This window comes from Helianthus annuus, chromosome 4 (assembly GCF_002127325.2).
Source record: "Helianthus annuus cultivar XRQ/B chromosome 4, HanXRQr2.0-SUNRISE, whole genome shotgun sequence".
In the NCBI taxonomy this organism is placed as follows: domain Eukaryota; kingdom Viridiplantae; phylum Streptophyta; class Magnoliopsida; order Asterales; family Asteraceae; genus Helianthus; species Helianthus annuus.
The window spans coordinates 63,187,189-63,198,555 of record NC_035436.2 but is presented as its reverse complement, the minus strand read 5'-3'; the positions used below and the strand labels follow the sequence as shown (position 1 = coordinate 63,198,555).

The window sequence follows — 11,367 nt, the reverse complement described above, 5'->3', positions numbered from 1 at the left end:
CGAGGCCATTTTTGCCATTTCTAACTTTTTTATTTTTGAAGAAAGGGCCTCGATTTAAGTTTGTAAAGAAGTGCTTTCGTCAACCTTATAGGCGCCCGGGGCAATAGATTTATTGCCTCGGGGAGTGTGCCACTGAAAATTGGTTTGAGCAATTTCCTCAATTTGATTATAAATTTCATTTGGGCGACGATTACCTAAAAGTCTCCCGGAGCTAGAGTCAAGTGTTTGTCTTGTGTGTGGCAACAATCCATTGTAGAAAGTGGATACTTGTTGCCAAACCGAAAGACCATGATGAGGACACTTTCTTAGTAGCTCCTTGAACCTTTCCCAAGTTTCATATAAGGATTCCCCATCTTCTTGTGAGTATGTATTAATTTCAGTCATTAATTTAGCCGTTTTAGCAGGAGGGAAATACTTATATAAAAACTTTTGGGCTAGTTCATCCCAGGTGTTTACCGAGCCAACTAGGAGGGCATTAAGCCAAGCCTTAGCTCGGTCTTTTATTGAAAATGGAAATATTCGAAGGCGGATGGCGTCATTTGATGCTCCGTTGATCCGAAAGGTATCACATATTTCCAAAAAGTTTGTAATATGCAAATGGGGATCTTCATCCGCAAGCTCGTGGAAGGTTGCGGAGTTTTGGAGCATTTGGATAAAATGCAGCCGAAGTTCGAAGTTGTTGGCATCGACATTCGGTGCATTGATAGCAGCGCCAAGATTACCTACTGTGGGTCGTAGGTAATCCATGAGGGTGCGTTGGTCCGCCATCGGAAGTAGGTCCCCCGAAACTTTCTCTTGGTTTTTAGCTTTACGTCTTTTTCTTAGAAAGCGTTCGGGTTCGTCTAGAGGCTCTTTTGTGTCTCTGCTGGAACTGGAGCTCATACACTACGTAGAGGGTTCAGGTGTGGCGCCTGGGTTCCAAGTCCTGCAATAAAAACAACAAAAGAAAGTTGGTCAGAAGGTTTACCACGGCCCCGTGCTCAGATGAATACGGCCCGTGGTCGAAGATACAGTAATTGTATCCCGGATCCCTGTTACTGGGGAGTTCGAAGCCCCGTGTTGCACCAACACGGCCCCGTGTTGCACCAACACGGCCCCGTGCTCAGCTCTCTGTAACTCGGAAAATAAAAACTGCCGGTACCAATGCTGGGCACGGCCCGTGTTCGACCAGGCACGGCTCGTGCTGAGCTCTACAGAAACTGAAAAATTAAGAAAAATCCTAAAAAAAACGATTATGTCGTTGATTTTAAGCTTTCTTAAAATCCTTGTGTCCCCGGCAACGGCGCCAAAATCCTTGATGCGTGTGTTGTGTACTATATTTTTATGTATATTTTTAGCCTTTTTTAACCACATTAGTCAAGTTTTAAATTTATAAAGCACGATATTTACTAACACCAAATACACATATGGGCAAGTGCACCCATCGTTAGCGTAGTATAGTGTTGGTAAGATACCGAGGTCGTCCAAGGACACAAGAGCTTTTAATACCGGTTTATCCTCAACGTCTAATCAAATCAAAAATTTAGAAAAAGGTTTTAAACTAGAAAATAAAAACTAAAATGCTGAAAATAAAAATAAAATAAAATAAAAACAGAGAGACAAGATGAATCACTTGAATCCGACTCGCCTTTAGTGTAACCTTTGATTATTTCCGCACTTTTGCACTTTTTAAGAGATTATCTTAGTTATTGAAGTAGGCCCCTCTTTTGAATGTGACGTTACCCTCAACCCAGTAATTTGAGTCAGCAAGGATACAATCCTAAAAGGTCGGATTATTGAAAGATAATTAATTAAGTTATTAATGCGTAATGTGGTAGGCCCCTCTTTTGAAGGTGACGTTACCCTCGGCTAAGTAGTCTGAGTCAGCAGGGATAAAGTCCTAAGTAGCCGGGTTAATATATTAATAGTAGTTTACATATGAGGGGATCAAGAAATTCGGACCCCCGCCATCCAATACCAATAGGTATTGAAGGAGATCCTACTAAGCTTGACCCAGGTCCTTGCAGAATCTATACACTGAACAAGGAAAGACTCTTACCAAACCATTTCCTTAACCCTCGACCAGGTAGCCAACATATCTCCATATAGACCGTGGAGATATGAATGGTGTCAATCTTTTATTTTATATAGACAGTAAAATAACGCCAAGACACCACGGACAAATGATAAGGAAGACTCACCTTCAACATAAGAAACTAGTTATTAAAGTCATTAATACATAACCAAATAAAAAGTGCGAAAAGATTAAAAATAAAAAGTATTACACTAAATGCTTGTCTTCACCAAGTGATGTAAGAGACTTAGGCAAACATGGCCTTTGATTGTCAAGAACTCTTACGATCAATCTTGGATCCTGAGACTACTACACACACACTGTATAATGGATGATGGATGATGGTGGTGGATGATGGTGTTGTGGTGGTGGTGGAGTGTGGGTGAACTGTGAGAGAGGTGGTTTGCCAAGGGATGATTTGCAAGTGAGCCAAGCTCCCCTATTTATAGCCTGCACAGAAGCCCGGATACGGCCCCGTGTCCATTGGACACGACCCCCTGTCTACCCATCTTCTCTTTCTTCATTAATTGCAGTTTGTCTTCATTAGTTGACCACGCCCCCGTGTCCGCTGGGCATGCCCCCATGCTCATTGAGCACGGGGCGTGTTCAGCCTTCTGTTTTCTTGTTTTTGCTTTGGAGGATGCTGTCGAGGGGTCGGGCATGCCACGTCTATTCTTTTTCTTGTATTTATGTTAAATTTAGCTGCATTTTTGCTTCTTTTGTTCATTTGAGCTCATTTAATTCTGAAAATACAAAAGGAAGACAAAAGCACACTTTTTCCAACATTAGTACTAAAAAGGGTTAGTTTTATGCCACAATTGAAGTAATTATATGTTGCATTTTGCACACATCAATAAACAAGTAGGCATGTTTAAGGATTATGTGCTTGCATAAAATTGATTGTATGTGTGATTGTCATTTTCTTATGGATACATGTTCTTTAACAACCCGACTTTTTGAAGTCAAAGTCGAAGGAAGAAAAGATTGCTAATTCAATCTGTCATTCCTTGCTTAATTTTTACTTGTACTCTTTGACTTGATAATCGATACTTTAGTTTACGATATTTTAGTTGTATTATGTGACGTAACAATGCAATAAACGCTATTAAACGCTATGTACTTAATGCTATCTCATCGCTATCGCATCGCAACTTGAATCGCAGTTCTAGATATTGTTTTACATGTGTGTGATATTATATGTTACTTATGCATGTTTATTATATGTTTGAGGTGATTACTCGCAAACGCAATCGCAACTCTATCGCAACGCAATCTCATCACGAACTGGAAACGCAAGGTTACTTATGTTGTTGTATGTTAGTTATGTTTTTTGTGTAACTATTATTTAAAACTATCACATCGCTTATTCGACACTCGCTTAAACGCATCGCAACGCTCAACGCACGAAACAAGAAATCAGAAAGCCAACTCACTCGAGCCATCCGATCGAATGGTCATCCGACCGGATGACCATCCGATCGGATGGCCGTCCGATCAAAAGGCCCTCCAATCAAATGACATTACACCACCCCTTCTCTCCTTCCCCAATAAATACCCACCTGTCACATCACTGTTCACGTGATGTGACAGCTCTCCTCCGACCCAGGCACTCTCAGGCCATTTTCTCTCGATTCCTCGCGATTCTTGTAAGTTTTCATCTCAAATCTTGTACTTTTTTGATCTACACACACTCTCTCATCGATTTTACCAACAAATCACAACTTTTAACCATGAATCATTTGATTTCGGGCTGTTCAAGGATGACGTCATCACAGGTTTGTATGAACTTCGGAGAATGACTTCATTCCAGCAAGAACAATCCGAATCTAACAGATTTCTACAATGTTTGAACACTGATTTCACCTAAATCTAAACCTACCTCAAGTATTTCAAACTTTTCTTCAATATTTTTAACTTTTTACTCAAAACCGATAGAATCGGAGCTTGTTCAGGCCTTCTACTCGTCCTCTAGTGAAGTGTGTTAGGAAACTTTATTGTATTTGTTGTTAAAAATAGTTTAAGTTACTTAGAATTAAATCCGTCAACACGAACCGACCGACGAACCGTCCCAGAAGCAATAAATATGAAGACCGAAAAAAAAATCAAGCTTCTAATTCTTTGATTAAAGATCACGACAAGGTTACAAGACTTCAAAATGTTAGCGGACCTTATGGAGTATACAAGATATATATTCAAAGAATTGTGTTAATAAGATAATATATCTTATTAACACATTATCTATCTTTCGATGAAAATGCTACCATAAGAAAGACAAAAGGAATATTTCCTTTTGAAAAAGCAATCATCAGAAAAGAAAAGGAATCTTTTCTTTTGGAAAAAACATTCGCCGGAAAAGAATAATTTCTCAAATGGAAGATTTGATCAGAATGAAAAAGGCAAGTTGGTGAAAATGAAGATAAGCCACATTAAGTAATGGATGGGCACACAAACCAATTTCCTATCAACCAATCACATTTGAGATAGGCTCATAGAATTCTCTATAAATACATAATTCCTTCGTAGGAATTACGTGTGTCTTTTAGAAGTAATATTTTCTGATAGAGGTTTTGTGAGAGTTTACCCCTGGCTTGGCCCAGGGGGTGATATTTAGATTCGAGTTTATTCTCGGATCGACCCCTTCTTCTTTGTTTGATTCTGCCAAACAAAGATTAATTCTTATGTTCATAGAACGATACATTTATTTTATAAGAATTAATCATTGAAGAAATATGACTCTCACTGTCTCTATTTTTATGATTTAAATGTTTATACACTTCACAAACACCCGTCTCAACATGAGAAGAAAGTTACATCATTCGAACAGGGCCTCTAAAAGGGGAACAACAAAGTGCCGGTCTGAGAACGGATTACTATCGAAGAGAGGACCGACTTAACGGGTTGAACATGAAGTTCTGTCAAGACCAGTTAACTGATGGGACGGGGTGATTCCCATCTGATCGGATAACTTGAACTTGATGGGGTTTGCGTTGTTCGACGCATTGTCATACCGTCTCGGTTCAACCGCAAAACTTTCTAAACTTAACTGAATTTACAAATGAATAGGTCAATGATCGGATCGCCATCCGATCGGATCGCCATCCGATCGAACGACAATTCGACCAGATGACTTGGAAATTTTCCAACACTTAAACAATTTATAAAACTTCAAAGATTATCAGTTCCAAACGAATAGTCGTCCGATCGGACGACCATCCGCTCGAATGACTATCCTACCAGGAGACTTGGATCTTTGAAACATCTCGCTCGAACGGATCGCCATCCGAGCGACCGGCCATTCGTCTGAATGACCGTTCGACCGGACGACCTGATAGGTAGAGATACTTCTCATCTTTTAAAATGCTACAATGAAAACTTCAAAGTTCACATCATACACAAACACATCCACCCCAAACGGACAACCCTCCAACCGAATGATCATCCTTCCGGACGGTCATCCGATCGGATCCCCCTTCGTCACTCAGCTCTCTCGACACTATTTAACGCACCATTCAACGCTTATACTGTCGTTATCTGATCAGGCTAATCTCTCCAGCGCTCCCTCCAATCCAAGCTTGTGTTATTTATTTAACACGAACTGTTAGTATACTCGACCCTTTCTGCTTAACGCACTTTTGGGTGTTACATACGTTACCTATATCAAATCACATCGATCACAGAACGCAAATACATTTTATACGCTAATCTCTCTGCATGTTATACGTGTTACTTGATGAATGCTTGTATGTTATGTATACAAAGTGATTGTTTCCTGACACCTTAGCAACGATAGTACTATAGTTTGGACTCAGCACCTGTCGTGGACAGGGGTTGTTAAGGGTTTTACTTCACGTGTCACGGTGGTGATATGTGTTGCGCATTCTACAACTCGCAGTCATGTCTGTGCATACTTCATTGTCGATAGCTTACATGCTTCACATTTCAACATGTTACATGCTGGTTACGCATAAACCGCTTTCTGTAGGATCGTGTTTCGACCCGATTGAGTCGTTCAGAGGAGTTTTCATCAAGTACAGGTGCGGAAAACAAGTAATCAACGTAGGAATAGCTATCAAATCACTTTAAACACCTTTTGGCATTAAGATATAACAGTTTACAGCTCAATCTCGATCCGGCAGCACTTCGGTACGAGTTTTAACCACATTACAAATGATTCGCTCTAGAGACTATATATAGGAGATGTAGGTTCGCTCCAATGGTCAAGGTTCGTATGAGCGAACCTACATTGGTCACATAGGCGAACCTAGCATAACATCATAAGCGAACCTATCAACATGCACTATAAGCGAACCTGACATGTCATATGAGCGAATCTCCCTCTAAACTCTCATACAATATCCTATTTTCTCATAATTCGTGCCATGATCTAACACTCTAAGAATATGACTCGATCCAAGACGAAGTCAACAGATGAAATGCACCAACAGACTCCCCCTCAGATGTTGACGGAGTCGTCCATCGAGTCACGACACTGTTAAGTCTTCACATCTTCAGTCTTGATCAGTCTTTGGGCTTCTCTCTCTTTATCTTCATTTCTTTCTCTTTCATCATCAACAGACTCCCTCACTTTGAAATTTGACATCTTTTGAGTTTATCAAGTCCAACATGTGCTCCCCCTCAAATGTTGACTTTTCCTGCATAAAACTCTACCATAAACATAAGTTTTATGATAAACGTTTAAGCATATAAACATCACCAAACAAACAACCAAACTAACCAGCCAATCAGTTACTGATGAACCACTTGGAATTATGACGTTTTTCTTATCAAAATAAACACAATCACCCAAACCAACTGTTCATCATGTTTAGCACTTCGTATTTAGAAAATCAGCTTTTCAATATCAGTCGTTGAAAATCTTTTTGATTTTTTCAAAAAAAAATTATGCTAAAACACACCAAAAATCTTTTTGGATTTTCTGAAAGAAAATATATGCAGAAATGAAATATTTACAGACAATATTTTGTGAGTTTGTGCAAGAGGATCATTTCAGTATATGAGACGTATCACCAACACCATTAAGCTTTAAACATTCTTAGTTCTAAACAATTTACCTAGATTGTCAGTATAATTGTCCACTTAAATTTTCACACAGACTTCAAATGATTCGAGATACGATATTAATGTTTTAGAAACTTAAACTTAATTGTGTATCACTCCACTCAAATATACTCCTGTATCCAGATCCCAAATATTCAGTCTTACAGGTGAGTATACCACAGATGATATCTGTAAAGGGGTAGATGCGAAACCGTGAGAGCTCAGGTCAGAACTTCCGTTCAGCAGAGAGATGACGGCTCGACTTTTGGTGGGTCCCTTTTAGAGGATCTTTTTTACAACAGCAATGACTATCAATTTTATTGTTTCATCGATTTGCTGAGGGCGACGCTTTTTCAAGCATTTGCAGAAAGTATTATCCGGGGACTAGGTCAGTACTTCCATACAGCAGAAGTCCCGGGATAATACCCCATATATCACTGAGTATAAAGACCTAGTATCTCAGAATACGGGACCTTTCAAACAAGATTTCGGGGGTTACCCATATATTCAAGAATAGTTACCCACGAATCAAGCAAGTTTGAATTAGGTTTATATCTCGTTTCAATTTACTAAATGTGCGAAAATCTACTGACACGTCCTCAGTAAGATTGTTTATCACTTTTAAACTTTCCAATTCTTTAGCATGTTGTGATAGTCCACTGATTTACTATCATTTCCTCTTTTTCACAACAAAACTCATTTTTGATTTTATCATGTTTTTGTCTTTTTCAAATTTTCTAATGTTTTTGGATTTTCAGAAATTTTCTTAGGATCGTGTTTCGAATTATGATAGTCCACTGATTACTATCATTTCCTCTTTTTCAAATTATGCTCTGATACCAATTGTAGGATCGTGTTTCGACCCGTTTGAGTCGTTCAGAGGAGTTTTCGTCAAGTACAGGTGCGGAAAACAAGTAATCAACGTAGGAATAGCTATCAAATCACTTTAAACACCTTTTGGCATTAAGATACAACAGTTTACAGCTCAATCTCGATCCGGCAGCACTTCGGTGCGAGTTTTAACCACATTACAAATGATTCGCTCTAGAGACTATATATAGGAGATGTAGGTTCGCTCCAATGGTCAAGGTTCGTATGAGCGAACCTACATTGGTCACATAAGCGAACCTAGCGTAACATCATAAGCGAACCTATCAACATGCACTATAAGCGAACCTGACATGTCATATGAGCGAATCTCCCTCAAAACTCTCATACAATATCCTATTTTCTCATAATTCGTGCCCTGATCTAACACTCTAAGAATATGACTCGATCCAAGACGAAGTCAACAGATGAAATGCACCAACACTTTCACTACTATTATACTATTAAACTTGTATGCTCACCTTTACACTATGTGTATTGACCTATTTTAACGTATGTGACAGGTGTCTCGGAGGCTGTGCTATGCCCTGCTTTTGTGGAATCAAGCTAGGGGAGTCTAGAAACGAACTAAATAATTTGTGAGTTGTCGGAACAATCTTTGTCTATGAGAACAATATGTCTGTAATAACTGCTTTTATTTGATATGTTATGGTATGGTATGGTATGGTATGGTATGGTATGGGACGTGACGTTATATATCTGGTAATTATAGTTGTTATGGATTTCTGCTGGACAATCTGTTTCGCTCAGTACCTCACCCCGATATTTCCACCATCGATTGGGGTGTGACTGATTGGTATCAGAGCCATAACTATAGGGGATTAGGCAAGTCTCGACCTAGTCTGGGTCGATGTCTTAGAAACATTGATCAAACAGCCCATTGATCAAACATTTCAGTTAGAATATATAACTATATTGATCAAAATATTGATCCAATACGAAGAAAAATATTAGAATAGATATCACATACTAAGATTAAACCTAACGAAACCGGATCCACACACCTGAGGAATTTCAAAACCCGGTTTCAAACAGAATCAAGTGAAATTGATGAAGAAAGTAATGTTAAATCAATATTATACACATAATAAACACGAATCATGAAAGAAAGCATACACAGAAATACTGAATCCATTAGAGATAGAAGAAAAATGAACTTGATGCTTGGTTGAGATAGGAGACGAAGAGCTCTAGGGTTTGTGTGAAGTATTTAGGGAAAACGAATAGAAAAATGATTGAGAAAGATATAGGTTCTAGTGAATCAATTTGTATAGTAACAATAAAGATCGAGATTTAAACATACCTATTGTTGCTTTCTTCATTCAGATTGAAGAAGGTTCACGCAGAATTGGTAAATGCGGTTGCGGCTGCACCGTATCAACCTCCTACATCACATCCACCACCGTATGCGTCGCCTCACACCATGTAACTGAGCCTTCAATGAAACATCTATACTCAACATCAGCAATTGGTTGAAAAAGGAGAGATTGATGGACATTCTGAATAAACAAACCCTAATTAAGATTGACGGAAACATTAAACCATAGAAATTATACCTGAAGAATTGGATAAACTTCTCCACCATTTGCATCTTCTTTCAACATCTACTTTTTCTTTGAACGGTGACTTTCTTTTTGAGTGACCCAATGTCACACCGCCTAATCGGCGGCCCTAGCCAAGTCTGCCCAGACTTACGTGTAACTGGGCCTGCGCTGAGTTGGCCAGACTTGGTTACGGCGTTCCCCCGGAAACCGTACTGCCTCCACATGAGTTGCCTCGTTGAAGTAACAGCCGGATGAAAACCGGGGTGCGGCTCAGGATCGAACCCCCCTCGGTGGGTTTGTCACCATCATTGCCCAATATCCACCCAAATATGACACAAGTGGGATTTAAACTTGAGTCTCTATTGGAAAACCCAAATCTCATACCACTAGGCCACAAGTGGAGGATTTTCAACATCTACTACGTTATCCAAGAAATAAACCCAGTTATTAAAATATACAGAACTCACAAAAGCGGAAGAAAAAGGAGAGGATGATTGGGAAGCGTGTAGAGGAAGATGGAGGAATTTCTACTGATTAATTGAGAATTGATTAAGTTTCCATAAAAACATTCTTCATTAGGCGATTTCACAAATGAGTAGAAAGGAGGAAAAACATTTTGCCGCTCAAACACCAATTATCTGCCTAAATAGCTATGCCACAGCAAAGTTAAATAGTCAAAGTTATTTTGCTATAATAAAATAGAGAGATTATTTCATTCCTTTCCTTTTTTACCTATGTCGGCTGTTGATTGAATTTTATTGAATATTATGAAAGTTGTTGAAAAGTGCCCTCTAATTTCGTGTATGTGACGGCTGAATTTGAAGGATGCCAAAAGTTGTCTTTAAAACCTAAATTTAGCGGCTTTTTATAATGTTTCCGTGATTGAGTACGTCCGCGCGTCGCGGAATGTTCAGCCACACTCCAGCGTGTCGCGGGTTCGAGCCAAGTGACAGACTTCCTTTAATTCGATCCGACATAACTTGGTTTTGCTAGATGGGTCGCAGACCAAACCGATGCAAGCTTCTGCGTCTCGCGAACTGCATCATATGAAGATTTGTTCGATTCTGTTCCATGCATCGACCTATCAACATGTTTTTCGACTCGTTTCTTTCGTGAACCCTCGTTAACACCTGTTAACCAACACATACATCACACATAATAAGTATCAAAACAATTACGACTTAATATATTAAGCTAACTAATAACTGACACTAATTATTATAAAATACGCTTATTTTAACTCCATATCATACAGCCCAATATCTTTCGTGTCAGATGAAATGAAGTATTTTGACCCTGCGGTTGCATCTCTCAAATTTTATGTTCCCATTAAAAATATGTTCCCATTAAAAAGAGTAAATTACGATTTTGACCCCTATGGTTATATCACTTTTACCATTTTAGTCCAAAAAAGATTTTTTTTAATATCTGAGCCCTCAACGTCTTTTTTTCTAACAATTTTGGCCCCTAACACTAACCCCATCTATTAAATGTTAGGGGTCAAAAAGGTTAGAAAAAAAGACGTTAGAGGTCAAAAGGGTTAGAAAAAACGACATTGGTGGCTCAGATGTTAAAAAAAATTTGGAGGCTAAAAGGGTAAAAGTGATATAACTACATGAGCCAAATTCGTAATTTACTTCATTAAAAATAACTAACTGATTTTAGATACAACGGAAGGTCTTATTCTTTCGATGTGGGATAGGGCTCCTACAATACCCTCCCGCACGTGTAACCCGGTCTATCAAGAGGTGTACACATGGCCTTAACTGGAGCTGACATAGAGCCGTGGCTCTGATACCATATTGAAGTCTATGGGGTTCCACT

At 39.0% G+C, this 11,367-nt stretch overlaps 1 non-coding gene across 1 annotated transcript; it reads left to right on the top strand.

Annotated features, from left to right (window-relative positions):
* The first annotated feature begins 283 nt into the window (after positions 1-283).
* LOC118492037 lies at positions 284-390 on the top strand. Its single transcript, XR_004892477.1, has one exon. It is a non-coding gene; the product is annotated as a small nucleolar RNA R71 (small nucleolar RNA).
* The last annotated feature ends 10,977 nt before the right edge of the window (positions 391-11,367 follow it).